This window comes from Chiloscyllium plagiosum, unplaced genomic scaffold (genome assembly GCF_037043375.1).
Source record: "Chiloscyllium plagiosum isolate Xiang-an unplaced genomic scaffold, Cpla_swu_hap1 HiC_scaffold_50, whole genome shotgun sequence".
Taxonomy (NCBI): Eukaryota; Metazoa; Chordata; class Chondrichthyes; order Orectolobiformes; family Hemiscylliidae; genus Chiloscyllium; species Chiloscyllium plagiosum.
In genome coordinates, this window is record NW_028270188.1 from 39,797,382 (window position 1) to 39,820,296 (window position 22,915).

At 45.4% G+C, this 22,915-nt stretch overlaps 1 pseudogene; it reads left to right on the forward strand.

Moving 5' to 3' along the window:
* Positions 1-1,865: 1,865 nt before the first annotated feature.
* LOC148135278 (uncharacterized) lies at positions 1,866-3,221 on the forward strand (annotated as a pseudogene).
* The last annotated feature ends 19,694 nt before the right edge of the window (positions 3,222-22,915 follow it).

The window sequence follows — 22,915 nt, forward strand, 5'->3', positions numbered from 1 at the left end:
GAAAAAAAAAGTCTGCCATTCTAAAATTTATGGAAATAAAGTAATTCATTTTGCGCACTGCAACACTGAACAAGAAGCAAAGCTATTAATAAAACCAGCCCCTTCTTTCTTAATTAATCACTATATGAGCAAAATCTATTAAAATAATCCTTTCATAACATGATTAATAAATATTAAATGAACTTAATTTCTCAAAGTCCAAGCGCGCTGGGCAGCACGGTGGCCCAGTGGTTAGCACTGCTGCCTCACAGCGCCAGGTACCCGGGTTCAATTCCTGCCTCAGGCGACTGACTGTGTGGAGTTCTTCCCGTGTCTACGTGGGTTTCCTCCGGGTGTTCCGGTTTCTTCCCACAGTCCAAAGACGTGCAGGTCAGGTGACTTGACCAAGCTAAACTGCCCGTAGTGTTAGGTAAGGGGTAAATGTAGGGGAATGGGTGGGTTATGCTTCAGCGGGTTGGTGTGGACTTGTTGGGCCGAATGGCCTGTTTCCACACTGTAATGTAATCTAATCAATCTCTTATACTGTCGTCCTTGCTGTTTTCAGATTCTCCTATCTTCCCTGTGTGCTTCAAACTCTGCTGTTTTCTTCTCTCCTTCTGTTTCTGCTGTCTTCTCCAATGGCCGTGAGTATTTTAGTGATACATTGTCTCTCTGATGTTTTAAAGGATGGCACATTCTGATACTTGTCTTTGATATTTTTGCGAGCCATTGCAGATTGCACATTCTCTCGGTGGGCAGCTAGACCTGGGTAGTTTTCAAAAAGCCCTTCCTTGTTTAGTTTCTCAAGACTCGTACCCCATCATTGATCAAATCGTTTCAAGACAATCAAATTTAAGTTCCGTTGTTTTTTGTGATAATGAACAATAACTTAAATTAATTGGCGACATTCAAATCCGGTCTCATTAAAATCAAAACCCAATGCCACGCTCATTATTACTTATTATCAATTCTCAGCAATCTCTGCAGCTGCAAACTTGTCACACACATCTTCTCTCAAAATCTCTCAGCCCAGAAAGGCACCTCGCTGTTAAACTGACGATACACTCGTTCAAATTTGTAACGCCTCCCATCTCAAAATAAGGTGAACTATAATAATTAAAAGCTAACTTCAGTCTTCATTTTTTTGAAAATGCATACATGAGTAATCTAAAATTATACACTCCTTACTGTTTCTGCGTGCGTATACAATAATTTGGACCGTTCGAGTTCTACGTTATCTGTGTTAATTTCATTTTTAGCCTGGGGTTCAACGCATCTGGAATATTACTTCTTCGATTTGTAATACGGACCGTTTGCAAATTAAAAGCCTCTAACGTCAGACTCCATCGAAATAGTCTTGAATTTTTGTATTCTAAATCTTTCCAAAAATGTGAGAATGTTAAAGTGATCACAGTACAAGTACGAAGTTGGTCCAAGGAGAAGACAGCTTAATCAGGAGATAGAAGAAAATAACAGAATTGGGTGACCGGAAGAAGACAACATAGGAGAATGTATGGAGTTTGAGTGATTATGTTAATTCAATATTTAGTAATCATGTTATTGGACTAACATTTTGATATAGTTGGGGGTTAGAGAGTGATTGGATAAGAGAAAGTGGACTAGCTCTGTTGATCAGCAGATGCTGGAGATCAGAGCTGGAAATGTGTTGCTGGAAAAGCGCAGCAGGTCAGGCAGCATCCAGGGAATAGGAGAGTCGACGTTTCGGGCATAAGCCCTTCTTCCCGAAACGTCGACTCTCCTATTCCCTGGATGCTGCCTGATCTGCTGCGCTTTTCCAGCAACACATTTTCAGCTCTGATCTCCAGCATCTGCAGACCTCACTTTCTCCTCAAAGATTTCAACCTACTGCGAATCCTCTTACATGTATGCCTTCCTTGAAGAAGCTCTCTTCCTCCCTCTACAAAGATTTCAATGAGTCCCTCTCTCACTGCACCCCCCAGGTCATCTCCTCTGCACAGAAGCTCTTCAGCCACATTCTCAAACAGACTCGCTACCACAGCCACATCTCCTTCCTCAGCACCTGCCTATGGAACCGACTTATCCCACACGGACTCCGGACTACGTTCCGACCAACAAAACTTGGACCCAACCAGGACAACCAGTACCTACAACAAATCCGAAGCCTCCAGCAACAGACCTCCCTCCGGATCCTCCGCTCCACGCTGGCAGCCATGCGCCGCTACCTACATTCCCTGCAACTCGACCTACCCCAGCTCAGGACAACACTCTCACAGACCTGCAAAGGACCTCTACTGTTCTTCATCCACAGAAGGATCCATAAACTAAACAAACCGTTCTTCCTGGCCATATCGGAAATCAAAGACAGTAAGTAACAAAAACTTTCATGTACTTACCCCCACACTCTGGGTTCCTCAACTGTTCCAGAATCCTCCATCGGCCTCCGAAATCAGTCTGGCGCCATTACACACGCGGCCGCTACATCGCCCGCGGCAATAGCTGCCGCCGTCGCCGACGATGACGTCACCTCCGCCCCCACCGACCTCGCAGCCTCTGCGATCGCCGCCCAAACAACCGCCTCCGCGATCGCCATGAATGCAATCGCCGGCAGATTCGCGACCTCCGCGGCTATGGGGAATAACTCTGTCTCTGCGGTCGCCGCAGCAACTTCCGCCTCCACTGACGTCACTAACCTACACGCCCACAACGCCGCATGTGTCTCCGCTCCCACGCCGATCTCCACGCCTAACCACGCCCCCCCAGCGAGTTCCGTCACCTCGCCTAACCCCGCCCCTTCGCCGATCTCCGACTGCATGCCTAACCCCGCCCCACGCCTGTTTCCGTCACCACGTCTAACCCCGCCCCTTCGCCTATCGCCATCACCACGCCCAACCCCGCCCCCACGCCGATCCCCGTCCCCGCCCCCAGACCTAACCCCGCCCCCACACCCAGCTCCAGCCCCACACCAGGTCCTAGCTCCCAGCCCTGCCGTGTTTTCACTATCCCTCCAGACCGACCCCTCTCTGAGGATGAAAGATCAGTCCTCAGCAGAGGCCTCACCTTCATTCCCCTACGCTCCCAGATTAATGAATTCAACACGCGGCATGACATCGAACAATTCTTCCGCTGCCTTCGGCTCCGTGCCTACTTCTTTAACCAAGACTCCCGCCCACCCTCTGACGACCCCTTCTCCCGCCTCCAACACACCCCATCCACCTGGACACCCCGTGCTGGCCTCCTACCTGCCCTCGGCCTCTTCATAGCCAACTGCCGCCGCGATATTAACCGCCACTTGAACTCCCCAACCCCTCTCACCCACTCCAACCTCTCACCCTCGGAACGCGCAGCCCTCCACTCACTCAGTTGCAACCCCAACCTCACTATCAAACCAGCAGACAAGGGAGGCGCGGTAGTAGTTTGGCGAACCGACCTCTACACCGCTGAGGCCAAACGCCAGCTTGCAGATACCTCCTCCTACTGCCCCCTTGACCATGACCCCACCCCCCACCACCAAACAATCATCTCCCAGACCGTCCATAACCTCATCACCTCGGGAGATCTCCCATCCACCGCCTCCAACCTCATAGTCCCACAAACCCGCACCTCCCGCTTCTACCTCCTGCCCAAAATCCACAAACATGACTGCGTCGGCCGACCCATTGTCTCCACCTGCTCCTGCCCCACCGACCTCATCTCCGCATACCTTGACACCGTCCTGTCCCCCTTAGCCCAAGAACTCCCCACCTAAGTTCGGGACACCACCCATGCCCTCCACCTGCTCCATTATTTTCGCTTCCCCGGTCCCCAACGCCTTATTTTCACCATGGACATCCAGTCCCTGTACACCTCCATCCCCCATCACGAAGGACTCAAAGCCCTCCGCTTCTTTCTTTCCCGCCGTACCGACCAGTACCCTTCCACTGACACCATTACTGAAGAAGGGCTTATGCCCGAAACGTCGACTCTCCTATTCCCTGGATGCTGCCTGACCTGCTGCGCTTTTCTAGCAACACATTTCTAGCTCTGTTGATCGTTTTGTTTCGTGTTCACTGCCAGTATTAGGATAATAAATTGTTTTTTCATTTCTTTACACAGTGGAAATCATCGGTTTTCATTCACTCATTCCGAGGTGAGGCGAGCTTTTCTGGGGTGTTTAATTTAATTAGTAGATGGTTTCGACGTCAGCGCCCTAACACCCAGTCAAGCTACTGCGTTGGCATTCGGACCAGTCACGCTTAACTTGTGTTCATATCTTCCGTCCACTTCAGTTGAACACAGCGTTCGTGTGTGCAGTATTTCCTTCTAACAGAACGTTGTAACTGATGGGATATCTCTAATCCCGTGAGTTGGGGAACCAGATCATTCAGATGTTCATAATGGGTTGTGGTCGATGGATTCTTGACCGGTCAGAGAGTTAAGGGCGACAAGGAAGTGGGCCTGAAAGAGAAGCTGAGGCCGCGAGCAGATCATCCATTGTCTTATTATATGGCAAGGCTGTTTTATGGTGAGCGGGTCGAATGACTAATTCCTGTTTCTTACGTTTTCTCATCACCTTACTGGAAGTTAATGGGTTTCTTTTTCCTGGAAATTCTGCTGAGGAATTTGCAGTCAGAGAGACCAGAGGATGGTGTGAGTGATCTCTGGGTGAGGTATGGGAACCGCGAGGGTGGGAGCGGAGGACCGGTACTCACAGAGATTCTGGGTCAACAACATGACTTTCAAATGGAGGCAGCGGAACATGTGTAAGGAGAGATGACCCAGCTGCTTCACAGCGATATCCATTTATTTTACCTGAGAACATTTTTACAATCCAAACCAAACTGAGTGTGAAAGTCCTGAGGGGCTGAATGTTTCTGTGCTGCAAGTCCGAGGAGAAAGTGGCTAACAACTGCACCTGGCTAGAAGATTCGTGGGGATGAATACCAAAGCAAGAAAGGAATAAGGAGCAGGATTGGGTCATTGGGCACTTTGAGCGTTCGACACGAGACACTCAGATCGTGGCTGATTTGGTTGTAGTCTCAGCCACAATTTCTTATCTGTAGTATATTATCTTTGCATCACATTTCTCTCCACTTTGAATTAATGCAAACACGCAGGCCCAACAAACTCGTGGGGAAGAGAATTCCCACTGAAATTGCTGTTTGAGAATATACCTTTATCCTTGTTTCGACTAAGGTTCGAGGGTGATGGTTTCATTTTCTAGTCTCGCTTCTTCGTTTGTCAGGATAAATTAGAAATGTAACCAGTTTGGTGATATAGTCAATTGTGTAGATGTGACGATGCTGTTACTTTGACAAGAAAATTTTGTCCGTAGATTCTTTTTTTCAAGAGAGTTTGTGAAGGCAGATGTGCAGAAGTGTCTCGGAGAAGCCTAGTTTAACAATGGCAGTGGAGTGACCAGTTCTCCCAGTTAGAATGTTTACTTGGTTTAGTTTAGTTGTAGTAGAGAAACTGGTAGTTGAAACAGAATCTGCTGCAGTTTTAAACGGCTCCATCCTTCAGCAAATGATTCCTGACTGGCGGTTGTGTTTTGAAATCTTGTTTCCAAATTTTGTTTTTTTTTCGTGTTTCGAATGGAGTGTTTTTGAAAAAAACTTTTTGCTTCAAGCGAATGGTTGCATTGCACCGAAATTATCCACTCACACCTGCCTTCTAAATATGAAAAATTTAACGTCTTGGCTACTTTCATAAAATATTAGGAGGGTAACGAGCCGACTCCATAGCATCGGTCTCAGACTGGGTTTGGTGCAGTGAGAGGGACAAGTCAGGTAAATGTCTTTGGTTTGTAAAAAGGCATCTAAAGTCAAAGCAAAATTACTCCAGCCAGAATGGAAAGGTAAATGACAAACAGTTTGGACATTGAAAATAGATGAAACAATGTTTTTCTTTCCATACTAACGGAGACAAATTGAAATGTGCACACAGACAGACACACATACACGCACACACAGACAAAGAGACACACACACCCACACACGGACAAAAATGAAGACAAGTGAAAAAAATTACAACACTGCAGAATATTAATTCGAAAGAGTTTATTCTCCTAATGGCAGTTGATTCCATACCAAAAGAAAAATTGCGGTTGTCTCCAATATTATTGTGCCGCTGAAGTTATTCTGCTCACAGAAGCTGCTGCTAAAGGGCTATATGCCTGGAACAGTTGGATTTGGTTGATTTCGCTATCCTCCCACACACTCTCTCTGCTCCATTCCCACTCTCTGTCTTTCTGTCTACTCCCTCCCAGTCTCTCTCGCTCTCTCCATCCCTCTATCTCTCCACCCTCCCACTTTCTCATTCACACACCAGCCTTCTCTCATTTTCTCTACACCCCTCGCTCTCGCTGTAAACTTTACTCTCTCTCTACCCTGTTCTTACTCTCTGTCTCTACGCCCTCCACCTCTCTATGATTCTCCCCTCACGGTCTATCTCACGTCCCCTGCTACTCTCGCTCTCTATCCCCTCCTACTCCCTGTCTACTTCCCTCCCACATCTCTCTAGCCTCCCTCTCTCTCATTCGCTCTCTTTCTCTCCAACCTCCCACAGTCTCTCTCTATTCCTTTCTCACACTCGCTATTTCCCTCTACTCTCTTCCAGTCTCTCTTGCTCTGTCTGTCTCTCTATGTTTACACCCGCCCAGTCTCACTCTAACACCCTCCCTCTTTCACTTTATCTATACCCCTCCCAATCTCTCGCTACCCCCACTTTCTCTCTACTCCCTACCATTTCTCCCTCTAAACCGTCCCACTCTCTATCCTCTATACCGCGTCCCGCTCTCTCTCACCTCCCACTTTCTCTCTCTCACCCTCATACTTTCTCTCTTCATCCCACTCTGACTCTCTTCCCGTCCCAATGCCTTTCTCTAGTCCCTTGCTTCTAATCGCACTCTTTTTCTATTCCCCTCTCTCTCTCCTCCTGCTCTCTCTGTACTCGCCTCCGGCTCTCTCTCTATGTCTACACTCCTGCCTCTCTCTAATTCTGAACTACTCTTTCTCTCTCTGTCTCTCTCTTTCTACTTCGTCCCATTCTCTCTAGCATTGTAAGCCCCTTCCATTCTCTATCTCTCTTTGTCTATTTTTCCGTCTCTTTGCCGTCCTCCCACTCTCACAAACTCTCTCTCTCTCTCCACCCCCTAGCCGCGCACACTCTCCCGCCTCTCTCTCACCCCCTCACACTCTCTGCATGAGACCCTCCCACTCTCTCTTATCTCCCCTACACTCCAGATTTCCCCTTCTTTAGATTTAGATTAGATTGCTTACAGTGTGGAAACAGGCCCTTCGCTCCAACAAGTCCCCACCGCCCCGCCGAAGCGCAACCCACCCATACCCCTGCATTTACCCCTTTCCTAACACTACGGGCAATTTAGCATGGCCAATTCACCTGACCTGCACATCTTTGGACTGTGGGAGGAAACCAGAGCACCCAGAGGAAACCCACACAGACACGGGGAGAACGTGCAAATTCCACACAGTCAGTCGCCTGAGGCAGGAATTGACCCCGGGTCTCTGGCGTTGTGAGGCAGCAGTGCTAACCACTGTGCCGTCTTAAAGAGCAATCCACCCAGACCTATTCCCCTACCGTATATTTACCCCTGACTAATGCACCTAACACTGGGCAACTTAGCATAGTCAATTCACCTAACCTGCACATCTTTGGGTTGTGAGAGGAAACCCGAGCACCCGGAGGAAACCCACGCAGACATGGAGAATGTGCAAACTCCACATAGACTGTGAAAACTCCACATAGACATTTGTGCAAGACGGGAATCAAACCCAGATTCCTGGCACTGTGAGGCAGCAGTGCTAACCACTGAACCACCATGCTCTCTCTCTCTCTCTCTCTCTCTCTTCGATCATGTCCCACTCTCTTTCTCTCTCACTCTCTCGCTACTTCCCTCCCATTCTCTCTTACTCTCCCTTTCTTTGTGTCTCTCTCTGTCTGTCTACCTCCTCTCATTCAGTCTCTCTCTAACTCCCTCCCACTTTCTGTCTCTCTCTGCACATTCCCTCTCTCTCTCTACCCTCCACCCCCACTCAGTAACCACTCCCATTCTCACTCAGTACAGTCCTCCCCACTTTCTCTCTACATACTCTCACGTTCTCTACACCACTTCCAGCTATCTCTACCTCACTCCCATTCTCATTCTCTTCTCTCTACTCACCTCCCATTCTCTCTTTTTCTCTCTAAACTCTCCCTCCCTCGCTCTATAACCCCTTGCTGCTCTCTCTTTCCTCTCGTTTTCTCACTCACTCCACCCGTGTCCCAGACTCTGTCTCTATCTTTCTCTCTACCCGTCCCCCTCTCTGTATAAACTTCTCCAAATCTCTCTCCCAGCCCTACTCCCACTAAATCCCCCCACACTCTCTCTACACCTCTCCGACTCTCTCTTGCTCTCTGTTTCTCTTTCTCTCTGTCTGTCTGTCTCTCTCTATCACTCCTCCCACACGCGCTCTCTCTATTCCATCCTACTCTTTCTCCACGTCCCTCCCAATCTCTCCTGCTCTTTCTTTGTCTACCTCTCCACTGGTCTATCGCTCTTTCGACCTCCTCCAACTCAATCTCTCTCTAACACCTCCCACTTTCCCTCACTCTCTCTACCCATTCCCTCTCTCTCTACCCTCTACCCCTCTTCTAACCACTCCCATTCTCTCTCGCTAAACTCCTCCCCACTCTCAGTACATGCTTCCACACTCTCCAAACCCCTTCCCACTATCTCGACCTCACTTCCACTCTCACTCTCAGTTTCTCTATTCACCTCCCACTCTCTCGCTTTCTACCCACACCCAAACCAATATCTTTCTTTCTCTCTCTCTTTATGTCTCTCCTCTTCCTCTTACTCTCTTTCTCTCTGTCTCGCACTCTCTTCAAACATTTTCCCACACTCTCTCACTGTCTGTCTTTCTCTCTCTCGCTCTCTCTCTGTCAGTCACTTTTCTCTACACCACTCCGTCTATCTCTCTCTGAAAAACCTCCCACTCTCTCTGCATCACTCACGCTCTCTCTCGTTCTCTCCCACTTCCCTTTCTTCTCTCCCTAACCACCATCCACTTTGTCTCTGTCCACCACTTCCACTCTCTCTCTACACAATTCACACTGTCTCACTACCTCTTCCCCTCTCTCTCTTACCCAATTACTCTTTTCTCTATCCCGTGTCACTCTCTCTCGAACCGCTTTCCACTCTTTCTCTCTGTCCCATTCTCTACTGTTCCAATTCGCTCGCCACCCGCCTCGCACACTCTCTCCCGCCTCCCATTCTCCCTCTCTCTATTCCAGTCCCACTCTTTTTCTCTAACACCCTCCCTAACTCTCTCTCGGTATGTCCCCTTCTTATTCTCTCTTTTCCCCTCCCTATTGCACTCACTACAACCGCATCCCACGCTCTCTTTCTCTCTCGCTTTCTACCAATGCCCATCTCTCTACCCTTCTCCAACTCTCTCTCCCTTCCCCAATCCCTTTAATCTCTAACCCTCACTCTCTTCAATCTCTCCAGACCACTCCCAATCTCTCTTCCTCTCTGTTTCTTTCTGTCTGTCTCTCTCTATAACTTCTCCCACATGCGCTCTCTCTCCCTCATCACACTCTGTCTACCACTCTCCCACTCTCTTTCCCTCTCTCTCTACTTGTTCCCATTTTATCTACCACTCTCTCTACTCGCTCCCTGTTTTTCTCTCCCCTCACTTTCTCTCTCTCTACCTCAATCTGTCTCTCTCTCATTTTCCCACATTTTTCCCTACACCCTCCCACTCACGCTCTCAAACTCCCTCCCACTCTCTCTCTCTAACCTATTTCCACTCTGTCTCCCACCCTCCCAATCTCTCTCTACCAACTTCTGTCTCTCTTTTCCACCTCACTTGGTCTCTTTCACTCTCCTCACACAATCTCTATCTTCACTCTTCCCGCGCTCTCTCGTTCTCTCAACCACTGCTCCCCAGTCTTTCTCTCTAAACCCTCTCTCTCCCCTCTTCGACTCTCTCTATCCTCATCGCACTCTCTCTCTAGCCATCTCCCAGTGTCTGACTCTGTCACCCTGCCACACATTCACTACTCCCTTCCTTCTCTCTCTTTCTCCCCTCCAGCACTTCCTCTTCTACTCCCTTCTAACTTATTTTTACTCGCTCTACACCAAGAATCTATTGCTCTCTCTCTGTCTCTCTCTGTAACACTTTCCCACACTCTCTCTCTCTAATACCGGTCTCGCTCTCTTCCTGCTGCCATTCTCCCTCTATACCCTCCGACTGTCCCACCTTCCACCTCCCGCATGCTCTCTCAACGCCATCCCACTCCCTCCGTCTATACCCCCGCTCACTGCTTCCTTCCAGCTTCCCCCTCTCTTCATCTCCGTCAGTCTCTATATCCTCGTACTACTCTCTGTCTCTCAAAACCCTCCCACTCTCTACGTCTCCATCCCTTATTCACACACTCTCTCTCCCGACTCTCTCTCTTTGTCTCTTATCTCATCCCTCTCTCCCTCGCTCTCTTTACTACCCCTAATCTCTCTCTGTCGCACTCCCACTGTCTCTCTACCCCACGACCACAAACTCTATCTCTTGCCCTTCCTTGCTGTCTCTCTCTAAACCCCTTCCACTCTATCTCTAACCACCTCCCCGTCTCGCTCATAATACTCAGCTCCGACTCTATCACTCCCCAACCCTTCTCACTTTCTCCATCCACGTCCACTCTCCCCGTCTCTCTCTGGCTACCTCCCTTCCACTTTCTCTTGCTCTGTCTGTCTGTCTCTCTTATTGTCTCTTCCTCCCCCACACTCTCTGTCTTCCACTCCTTCTCTCTCTATCGATCTAATCCCTCTCACTCTCTCTGTCTCTACTTGCTCCCACTCGCGCTCTACACACCCTCCACTCTCTCTCTCTCTACACCCCCTACCACTCTGTCGACGACACTCGCAGTCTCACTCTCTCTTTCGCTACTCCCCTCCCACTCTCGCTCTCTTTCTCTCTGCGCCCTAACTATTCTCTCCCGCTCTCTATCACACTTTCTCTATACCCCTCTCCCAACATCTCTAACCATCTTCCACTCTCTCTTCCCCCACAGCGGAGCTGTTCCTCTGTGCCATCCAATAATGTAAATTAGGATTAGTATAGTTCCATGTTTGCTTTAGACAGACTGTACACTGGAATAATATCACTCAGTTTGTGTAAAATTGGAACGACTTTATAAAGCAGCAGAGGACAATTAAAGAAAACAATAACACGGAGAACGTGAGACATTTCAGCTTGCTCGCTGTAGAAATGGAGATGGTAGGAGTTTTATGAATAGATATAAAAGGAAGAGAGGCAAGACTGAATATTGGACCACGAGAAGATAAAGCTAGCTGCAGAGAAACAGAGAACAAAGATTTAGGGGACGAACTGAAGAGGCACTTTGCGTAAATCCTCTCAATGGTAGATACGAGTCGCATTCCATAACTTCAAGACAGTCCAGGCCTACCGATGACAGTCGTGATCTGCAGTGAGGAGAAGGTGCTGGAGAGCTGCAAAGTTTGAAGATGGACAAATTACACAGACTGGAAGGATGACAATCCAAGGTTCTGAAGGAGATAACACTGGACATTGTGGAGGCTTTAGTTGTAAATATTCAGGAATAAATGTCGCGAGGGAAACTCCCACATAACTGGAAAAAGAGTAATGTAAAATCTCTGTGCAAGAAAAGAAGGAAGGCAAAAGGCAGGAAATCCTGGTTCAGTTAGCCTGACATCGGTCATTAGTATGATTGTGGAGTCCATTATGAACATGATATTGCAGAGTACATGGCGGTGCAAAGTAAAATAGGGCTGGGTCAGCACGGCTTCGTCAAAGAGTGATGCCGCATAACAAGTCTGTCAGGATTCTTTCAGAAGATATTGAGCAGATTTGACAAAGGAGCACAATGTTTTGGTTGCCTAATCGGGAGTGCTCCAACATTGAATCTGTTCTAAATTTAATCTTGTTCCTTCATTGGTTACATCTTGTTTATTAGTTACAAAATGACTAAACAGAGATATAAAACCAGTTTAAAAATAAAATAGGCATATTCAAAAATAGTTAAATAAAGTATGGATGGACGGGCAGGTGATGTATTGTTTCTGCATGATGACAGAGCTCTTGGACCCATTGTGGTTCACAGTGACCATGTCTGTAGTAAGTATTTGTTGCTGGAAGAAATCTGGCTCCGAATCGATGAGCTCGAGTCTGTGCTTCCAACATTTTGACACAACAAGGAGAGGGAAAGCTAGCGGGATGCTGTGTTTCAGGAGATAGTCACACTCGTTAGACTAACTAACTCAAACTTAGCCAGTGGTCAGGGAAAGGAGGGCGTGGCTGTGAGTGAGCCAGTGAGAGGGATCCAGGAGTTCGAGTTAAACGAGCCTCAGTCCCTGTCCTTGTCCAATAGGTTCAAAATCATTTCTCCCTGTGTGGATGGGGGTGGGATTGCTGGGAGAATGAACAGACTGAACAGAGCACCGTGTGTGCAGAGAACCATTCATGGAAATGGAGAGTAGAGAAATGTTGTTGTAATTCGGGATAGTATAGTTTGAGGAAGAGATACTGCTCTTTATGACCAGGTTCTGAATGTTGTGTTGTCTTCCTGGTGCTCTGGTTTGCGATGTCTCATCTGGGCTGCAGAGAAACTTGGAGGGAGATGCTAAATATCCAGTTTTCATGGTCGACGTAGGTACCAACGACATGGATCATATACAGCGGAGGTTCTGATAAGAGAGTATGAACAGCTCGGTGCAAAACTCAAAAACAGAAACAAAAAGCTAACAATCTATGCATTACCACGTGAGCCACAAGCTAATTTATACAGGGTTTGAATTACTGGAACATTACTGGAGAAGCAGGGTCCATTTACGATGGGATAGTCTTCATTTGAAACCTGCTGGAACCGGGGTCCTAGCGAATCGCAAAACTGGGGCTGTCGACAGGGCCTTAAACTAAAAGGGTGCTGAGGTAAGGGGGCAGTGTTCAGTATTAAGCTAGGAGAATTAAAAGAGGAGGTAACAGTGCAGAACTCACGAAAGGTTATTTAAATCTCGAGCACAGACACAAATAGGACACAGTGTATGGAAAGGCGCAGCAATCAAACTTCAAGCACACTGGTAAATGAATGATAAAGAGAAGATGGAAGGTTAATACAGACTGAAGACGTTATATCAGAATGCACACAATATAAGGATTAAGGAAATTGAGAGCGTCGTGCAGTCCGAAATTGGCAGCAATGACGTGGTAGTCATGCCGGAAAAGTGGATCCAACTGGACGAGGATTGGGAGCTCAAAAGTCTAGGCCATATATTCTATCAGAAAGGTAGGCAGGATGGCAGGGTGGTGGGGATGTCTTGTTAGTCAATAATGAAATTAAATCAGTTACATGAAACGTAGTAGTGTCAGATGGTGTAAAATCTTTGTGACTAGAATGGAGGAAACAAAAACGTAAAAGCAAGCATAGTTAGCGTTATGTACAGGCCGCTAAACAGGAGTTAGCACCTGGGGTGCAAGATACAGCAGGAGATAGAACAGATATGGAGGAACGACAAAGTTACAGCAATCATGGGATATTTCAATTTGCAGGTTGACTTTGGAAATAAGGTTGGGAGTGGATTGCAAGAATAATAATTTGTGCAATGTCAAATGGAGATCAGGGATAACTGGGGCACATATGCATAGGAGGAGAAAGTGAGGTCTGCAGATGCTGGAGATCAAAGTTGAAACTTTATTGCTGGAACAGCACAGCAGGTCAGGCAGCATCCAGGGAACAGGAGATTCGACGTTTCGGGCACAGGCCCTAATTCCTGAAGAAGGGCCTGTGCCCGAAACGTCGAATCTCCTGTTCCCTGGATGCTGCCTGACCTGCTGTGCTGTTCCAGCAATAAAGTTTCAACTCACATATGCATAGCAACGCCCCCCTTAACGTTCTCAAGAAAATGAGAGAGGTTGAAAAGAGAAGTTGTTCGAGGTGAGGTTCAGTTCGCCAGGCAATGGAGGGTGGTATTGCCTGTGTGTGGTTCAGGCTTTTGCTCCAGGGAGACCATCCTGGTGAGGGATGGACTTGTAAAGGGATTGTATATCCATGGTAGAGAGAAAACGGCTGGGGATGCAAAGTGGAAATTCTGAAACTGGGCCAAGTGTCAGAGGCATCACGGATGTAACATGCGGCGGATTGCACCAGGAAAGAAAAGACTGAATTCAGGAAATATAAGAAGAGAGGAGTTTTGGATGGCAGGAGTAGGCTGAAGCAATAGGTCTGCCAGGGAAGTTCTTATTTTGGATTTCTGGGAAGAGGTAAAAGCAATCTTTGCGGTTGTTGGTTGGAAGGGAGTTGACCGACTAAGTAAGGTCAGTTATCGTAGTTGATACAATGACCTGGTCTGCCATGGTGGGTCATTGTCCAAATAGAATTAGGAAAGATGTATCTGAGAGCTGGAACTAAGCGTCTGAAATGCAGAGGGCCGTCCACCAGTCTAGAGCAGCACTGTCCTTATCAACACAGGCTTCATAAAACAGTCAAGGTTGGATATAAGTGCTTGGAGCGCAGTCAGTTCGGAGGGTGATAATTTGGAATAGGTGATGGGATGCAGAGAAATTGAGGCAGTCGATGCCAAATCAAAATGTCGCAACAAGCATTTCGAGTTCAGATAAGAGGTCAGAGGAAAGAATCCAAGTGGAGGGAGAGTTTTGGAGCTGGGGTAAGGGGTGTGTGGGATCAGGAGATGATTCTTGTCTGAAGAAATGGATATGGATGCCAAGACGGCAGAAGAGGAGTTCAACGTCATACCGTGCCGAAATCTATTAAGGCTGGGTGTGGGGTGATAGCTGAAAACATTACTGAGTACAGAACATTCAGCATCAGAGAGTGGAAAAATGGAGGGATTGTGAATACCCGGTAGAAGATGGATATGGTGGAGGAGATGACGTCAGAGAGCAGGGATGGGGAGGGGAGGATATTCCAGAGGGACATGGGCATCTCTAAGTTGTTGCATCTTGCAGGCCTTAATGACTGAAAGGATAATCAAAAATGTCTGGTTAGCAAGGTGAATGAGCCGGAGTTTGAAACAGAATAGTGGAGTGTTGCGGCCCTGAGTCAATTGGATGTGATACTGTTGGAGAGAGAAAATGTTGAACCCAATGACGCTGTTATGGCATGACCAGTTGTCAGAAAATGACTCTGACTGAAAACAACCGAAATCGGAATCTCACTGTAATGTCCTGATTTCACTGTTGTGCCACTCAACCAGCAAGGTCTTGTTTTTTTCTGAGACTTTTGGCCAAACCCTGGAAATATAATATGTAAGTTGATATTCTTAACAGGACAAATTCATCTGTGGGTTTGGAAGATACTAGCAAGGGCACAGATTATTTATCATCCCCATGGCCTCTCTGAAAGGTGTCAGGGAGCTGTCTTCTTGATCCGATTGTGTTTAAACAATGTAGAAAATCAGGTATAATGGTATTCCAAGACTTTCAGAAAATTATAGTGAATGAACACCATATTATTCCGAAAGACATGTTACTTGGAACATAACTTGCAGGCATTGGTTTTCCCATTGTTCAGTGATGAAATTAACAGTATACAATTTCTTTCGATCGCGTTGATCACAGTTTGCTCAGGGTCACTGACAGCCACTTGCTGGAAAGCGAAGTTATTCTGATCTCACCTAAAATGACTTTGGGCCATCAGGTTAAATAATAAAGATCACGAGGACAGAACACTGCTTGATTGAACAATGTGCTCGCTATCTACACAATGTTGAAAAGAAAACTGGTGCATGGACTTTTGATTCTGAGCAGAGGTTTGTCTTATTTGTGACGAGGCTGTTTCGCTCAACACTGTGACAGAGATGCAAAAAGAAGCGCCGCTCAGTGCCGTGGGGAACACAACCATCCTATTCACAGTGCATCGGACAGTGACAGCCACACACTAATGTTTGTTCCTTTTGGATACTGATCATCTCAATCTCATCATTCACTGATGACCAATTGCAACACAGATGGCTGCAGCTCCCACAATTCTAGTTGTAAAGCAGAAAGTGATAGGAATGGCCAGGGTAATGGGGAGTAACTGGGGAAATGGTGGAACTTCATGTGGGAATAGCAGCAGAACAGTGTGAAGGGAATCGTGTGCAGTAGCAGAAGGGAGAGGGCAAGGGAAGTAGGAAAATAAGGAAAGAGTATGAAGGAGGAGGAGGAGTCGCACATGAAGGTTTAGTGACGGCAAAAGCTTGTTTTTGGAGATGTGAGATTGGGTGAGAAAAACATCACTCCATGAAATTCCCGTTCTGGTTTCCTCTGAAAATTAAGAAAGTTTATGTTATTTTTTTTCCTATCACTTGTTTTTTGTTCAGATTGTACATTTTCTATGTATTTCTGTATCTCCATCAAGTGCAGTTAACATGTCTTGCTCTCCCATTGTGGTGTCTCCTCATCTTCAAGCTTGTTTTACTTTATGTACAAAAATGGGAGGTGAGGCATTAATATGCTTCCAATTCAAGTTCGATATGAGAATATAATATAAAATACTAATCTTGCAGTACAAGGTAACAAACCTCAGTATATCCTAAATTATTTACAAGCTTTATGAATAAAGTATACAGAGGGGCAGAGTGTTAAATTTGAATTCAGCTCTGTTTTGAAAACGCTATTTGTGGTTTTATCATAAACTATGTCAAATTTTAAAGACAGCAAGAGACTGAAATTCTTCATTCTTCATTCGTGAATAACATCTGGAAAACAGAAAGGAAATTAAGGATTGTTTGTGATATTCACAAATATTGATGGCGAAATGTGGAAAATGGTGGCACTGGAATGATAAATAATGTTTTGGGTCATACGAAGAATGCCTGGTGGGTCACAGTGAGGATGCAAGTGTTAGGATACGGGAGGGTGTAAACAAATTTCCTCACATAGCCAGACCCATTACCGATGAAATTTAACAGTGATAAATGTGAGATTATGTTCGTCAGAAGTAACAAGTCAAGAGGGTACTCAAACCGCGTATGGGGTAGGGTCTCATTTCCTCGCTTATTCTTTGCAACAGGAAAGGTTAGGAGGTGTACAAAAGCAAAAGGGGTCCGGAGTAGATGAACAGAAAGCAGTTGTTTCCCCTGGTCGAATTAAAAAAAAAAGCACAGTTATAACGTGACAGGTACGTGATTCAGAGAGGACTTGTGGAATCCCCTGCCTTTCACTTTCGAACTGTGTCCTGAGAACTGAGAGTGCTGTATGTGTCTGGAATGCAATGTCGAGGACGGTGGTTGAGGCAGGTAGCCTCACACACTTTTTAAAAACGCCTTTGGGTATGCACTTAGTGTTGCAGACACAACAGGCCTCTTTATCATTGATTCTGTCTGGTGGAGACCATGAACACTGATATAATGTGAAGCAATAGCTACTGGACTTGCTGTTTTGTTCCTTTGACTTTGCTTAGTAAGTGGCTATGTTACAAACTTACATTTTCTCATGGAGTATCAGTACTTAATCAACCGAATGCAGCTCAGCCACCTCTGGGAACACCCAGGATAATTCACATGTTCAGCACAACTATTATCCATCAATAAGACGAATATTTTTCCAGCTGTTTCCCACGATTATTTTAATTGCAGCGACATGGACACAGCTTTTCCTTCATTATAATGCAGAATTTCAGCGGTAACGACGTTATTGCTCTATAGCATAACAAATTCCTTCCCAGGTATTCGCTTGGGCAAACAATAAGTTCTCCTGCGTTTTCCTGCCAGTTGTTCAGCTTAGCATTCACCATCCCAATCTCCGAGATCGAGTGATTTTGCTAACGGTTTCCTTGATGCAGTTTCTGTGAGTTGAAAGTGTGTTTCTAAATGGAATCTTGATATGTGAGAAACACAAATTGAGAGTAGGAAAACACCAGTGTCCCAACTGAAATCAAGTGCATCTTTCAGCACCATTTCACAATCATCCGATACTGCAGCAGGCTGTGTCCCTATCCGAAAATATGTGCACACCATTTAGGTTAAGCTGATGAGGGGCAAGCAAGAATAGTTCTTTAATTTGGCCAAGTAATAAATACCTCAAATGGCAGGGAATTCAAAGGTCTTCCCTTGATATCAGTGTTATAATCAATACCTAACGACAAATATCCAGTGCATAACTATTGACTAGAAATTTAACTGGACCAATCATGTAAAAACAGCATTTCAGATGCTGGAAATTCTGTGGTAAATAACTAATCTCCTAAAGCTCCCTAAAATCCGTCCATCACCGACATGGCAAAAGTCAAGGAGTGTAAAGGAAGGCACTCTGGTATCATTATGAGTATAGGTGCAACAATTGTTATCGAGGAGTAACCAAGCATATCGTTTAACACTCCATCATCACGAGTAACACTGTCTGCCTGAAATACTGACACGCAAGATGAACTGCTGTTATTCTGTCCCAACAGCATTGGGGACACAATTACACCAACTGGACAATATCTTCCCAACAGAAATCAATGCTGGTCAAGATCCATTAAAATCCCAAATGTATTAAAAAGAAAACACAATTGTCTAATAATTTATTCAACAATGTAGCTTTTTTTCCGATCTGATAAGCCTATCACTGCCTCAAGAACCATTTCGTGCATCGGTTCTAAGAAAAGGTGAGCTGACAACTCAGGTCACAGATCACACAAGGTGACACAGCATTAAAGAAACAGCTGATGAGGCACTTAAAATGCCAGGGCATCATCGGCTATTGGTCTCAAGCTAAATTAAATTAATGAAGTTTGTTGGTTTTGGCTGGGATCGACATGTTCGTCTGAAGGGTTTGTTCGTATGCTGTAAGCCTATATGACTCTAATTTGCATAAAGAGAGGTTGTAGTCTCACTATTTCCAACGCTTTGAGCATCACATGGTGAGGGATACAGTCTCCAATGTCACACTGCTTTCTGACTTGCATCGATATTATTGCCTCTTCACGGTCACTTGTTCAGAATCCCGGACCCATCTTCGAAAATATATCTGATAGTGCCCCTGCATCACGATGATCACTGGAATTCGCAACCAGATTCTGAACGGGAATTAGACACAGGCAATAAATGCTGGTCTTGCTAACGGAATTTATCTCACATGTACAAATGAAATGAATCTGCACTATTACAGACATTCGACTTTATCTGGTTTCAAAGGAAGTTTTAACTCGGCTTTAACTTTGTACTAAGTCTCTGATCTTACGAAACCTATGAAACTTGCACGTATGTTTTCGCAGGGCTGTTTAAAAATCACATTTGGATATTGTGATCATCATTCTAAAAGGGTGAGCTTCTGTGCTCATAAGAATGCTTTCATTATTTTTCAGGATCGAACGACATAGGAACATAGAAACTAAGACATGGAGTAAGTTTTTGGACAACGTGAACCATGCAATAAGGTCATGGATGATCTGATTGTGGCCTCAAACATACATTCCTGTTTCCACCATATAACATCAGTGTATTTTCTTAGTCAGGAAATTGTCTGCCTCTGTCTTAAGGATATCCAATGTCCTACTTCCATCGCACTTTTGGAAGAGAATTCCACAAACGCATGACTCTTTGGGAGGGTTAAAACAATCATCATCTTCTTAACTGTGATGTTCTTCAGTTTCGCAGTCCAACATCTTCTGTAATTCCCTAGCACACATTGAAAAATTGTTTTAGTACTCAACTTGACAAGCTGCTCAGAATTTATGGGTTTAAACGAGATCACGTGTCATTTCCCTGAACTCCAATAGATCCAGGGCCAGTTTACTAAAGATTTCCTCCTGAGATAAATGCTCCTCACAGAAATCAGTAGAGTGAAGATTCTCTGAACTGTTTTTCATGTCATTTTTTTGATATTTTCTCACAATTACTATGCACAACCGGAGAAAACTTTGCCAATGTTTGAATGTATTCTGTTTCAAAAGGCTTCAACGAGTTTACTCCTCACGATTTGATTATAATTCCTATATTTAAACCCTTTGCCAATACTTTGCTCACAACCAAAGTTCGGGTCACTGGTCCAAAATTAACAGGGATATCGCTGAAGGATGTTGCAGGCTACAGAGTGACATAGGTAGATTAGAGTAATTACAGTGTGGAAACAGGCCCTTCGGCCCAACAAGTCCACACCGACCCTTCGAAGAGCAACCCACCCAGGCCCATTGCCCTGCATTTACCCCTTCACCTAACAATACGGGCAACTTAGCATGGCCAATTCACCTAACCTGCACATTTTTGGACTGTGGGAGGAAACCAGAGCACCTGTACGAAACCCACGCACTCACGGGGAGAATGTGCAAACTCCACACAGACAGTTGCCTGAGGCGGGAATTGAACCAGGGTCTCTGGCGCTGTGAGGCAGCAGTGCTAACCACTGAGCCACCGTGGCTGCAGGTAGGCTGTAGAGTTGGGCTCAGAGGTGCAAATGGAGTTTAATGTGGATAAGCGTGAGGTGATTTGCAAGGACCAAAAGGAGTAAAGAGTACTGGACTAATGGGAACATTCTTAATATTTTCAGTGATCAATGAGGTCCCGGTGTCCAGGTGCATTGGTCCCTCACAGGTGCCACCCAGGTTTATATGCTTGTTTAACAAACATTCTGTTTTCGCTTTTATTGGAAGAGGGATTGGGTTTGGGAGCCACGAGGTCATGCTGCAGCTGTGCAAAACTAAGGTGCTTCCTACACTTGGCGTCTGGCATTCATTTCTGGTCACCGCATTAAAAGAAGAATGGGGAATCTTTGGTGAGAGTTCAAAGGAGATTTACTGGGAAGTTGCCTGGTATTGAGGGAAGTCTTATGAGTGCTGAAGGATGTTGCATTTTACACAGCGAAGTAGAGAAGTCGCAGAGTTGGGTTGAGAGGTGGCAAATGGAGGGACCAAGAAGAATAAAGACCGTTGGCTTAATGGTAAGATTCTTAGTTGTGTAGACGTGTAGAGTATTCTCGGTGTCCGTGTATATGGATCCCCGAAAATTGCTAAATAGGTGAATAGGGTTGTTAAGAAGGCAAACAGTATGTTAGGTTTTAGTGGTGGCGAGGTTCAGTTTCAGAGCCAGGAGAATATTTTGCGCCTGAAGAAAACTATGGTACAGCCGCATGTGCAGTATTCCATCGGTTGGTCAAAACATTATGGGACAGATTTGGAAGCTTTGGCAAGGTATCAAAGAAGATTTACAAGTATGTTGCCTGGTATGGAGGGAAATTGTTTTGAGGAAAAGTATTATGCGTGACATAAGACTGTTTTGGTCAGAGAGAAGAATGCTGTGAGTTGTCTCATTTGAGGCGTATAAGATAATCAGAGTTTTAGATAAGGTTGCAAATGAGAACCTTTTTATTTGAATAGTGACGGCTAGCACGATGGGGTACCGATTTTTATTGAAGTGTGATAGATACAGGACATTTGTTACTTTCTTCACTCAGAGTGTAATAGGGGAAGAGAACGCCCTGCCTTCAACAATATTGGACTTGCCAACTTTAAGTGCATTTAAATTGTCATTTGACAAAGCACATAGATGAAAACGGAATAGTGTGTGTTAGATGGATTTCACATTGTTTCGACAGGTCGGCGCAACTTCCAGGCCCCAAGGGCCTGTTCTGTGTTGAAATATTTGATGTACTATGATCTAGTAACTGTGTTCATTTGAATGCGTCACATTATTGACCAAATGCAGAAATTGCTGGAAAATCTTAGCAGGTCTGGCAGCGGCCAGACCCCTTTTGAATATTACAACTGTACCAGTCTCCACCACTTCCTCACTTCATACATGCAGAACACTTTTGCCTGGAGTTATTACACCTTACCTCCAATGTAGATTTTACACTCTCACTTTAAACCTATACCCTCGAGTTTTGGACTCCTCTAGTCTGGAAAAATGACATTGGCTACTTACCCCATCAACCCCCCCCCCCCCCCCCCTCACTATTTTATAAACCAATATAAATTGCACATTCGAGTCCAGTCAAAACAAATGAATACTTTCAGTCGTTCTGAAATTATATAATGATCACTGTTCTTTCTCGATCAAATCACAGTTTTTAAATCATGTAATCAACGTGTTTAGATGTATTATGAATCATCTGGTTGTGGGGGTTGAACATAAATCTTTGGGTTCAGAGGTTCGGGCACTTCCACCACATGGCAATAGCTCCGAAAACTGTAGTATTATTCTCCTCCGCATTTGTGCATCAGCCTGTTCTGACATGCTGTAACACATTCCTCCACAAAAGGCATGACTTTAGTCCAGACCTCTGCTCCAGAGATAGACACTAGCATAAATTCAATAACTGAAAGCGAATACAATGTCTGGCTCAGAGACTTATACGCTGCCCAATACTAATGGCCTAAACTGTTCAGTTTCTGCATCGCATTATGCAAGCCATATTTCACCTCAATGTACAGGCGTTAAATTCTAGTTAACTTCCTGACAGTTGTTGCTTTTCGTTACAAAACCAATGCACACACGTTGCCTCAACTAAAGGATGTTGAGTGCATGAAACAAATAATTAACATGCTAAATTTCATGGCTATGATTTCCAGTTTAAGTGGTTATTATCTATACGATGATGGAAACAGATCCGCAGACATACTCCGCACAAGGAAGGATCTCGAATAGATATTAGAACTGAATAACAGAGAGAATGAAAGAGAATGATCACTATTTCCTCCCCTAACGTCTGATTACACTCTTCCTAAACCCATTAAAAAATACATGTCAGCTGATTACTTTCCAGCCTCTTCTCCCCAGTAGTATCACACATTGGGCCGACGTGTGTCTTATGGAGTTTATCTTGGATAACTGCATGGTACTGCGCTTTATGAAAGCAAACAAGGGCAGGACTTACCCAATTGAACGTAGGGTCTTTGTTATTGGTGTAGAACAGAGAGTGCTCGTGTTCCAAACATAAATATTTGAAAATTGCCCATTTACGTGGTTGGAAAGACGTTTAGCATGCTGCCGTCACTGCTCAGACCTTTAAGAATAGGAGTG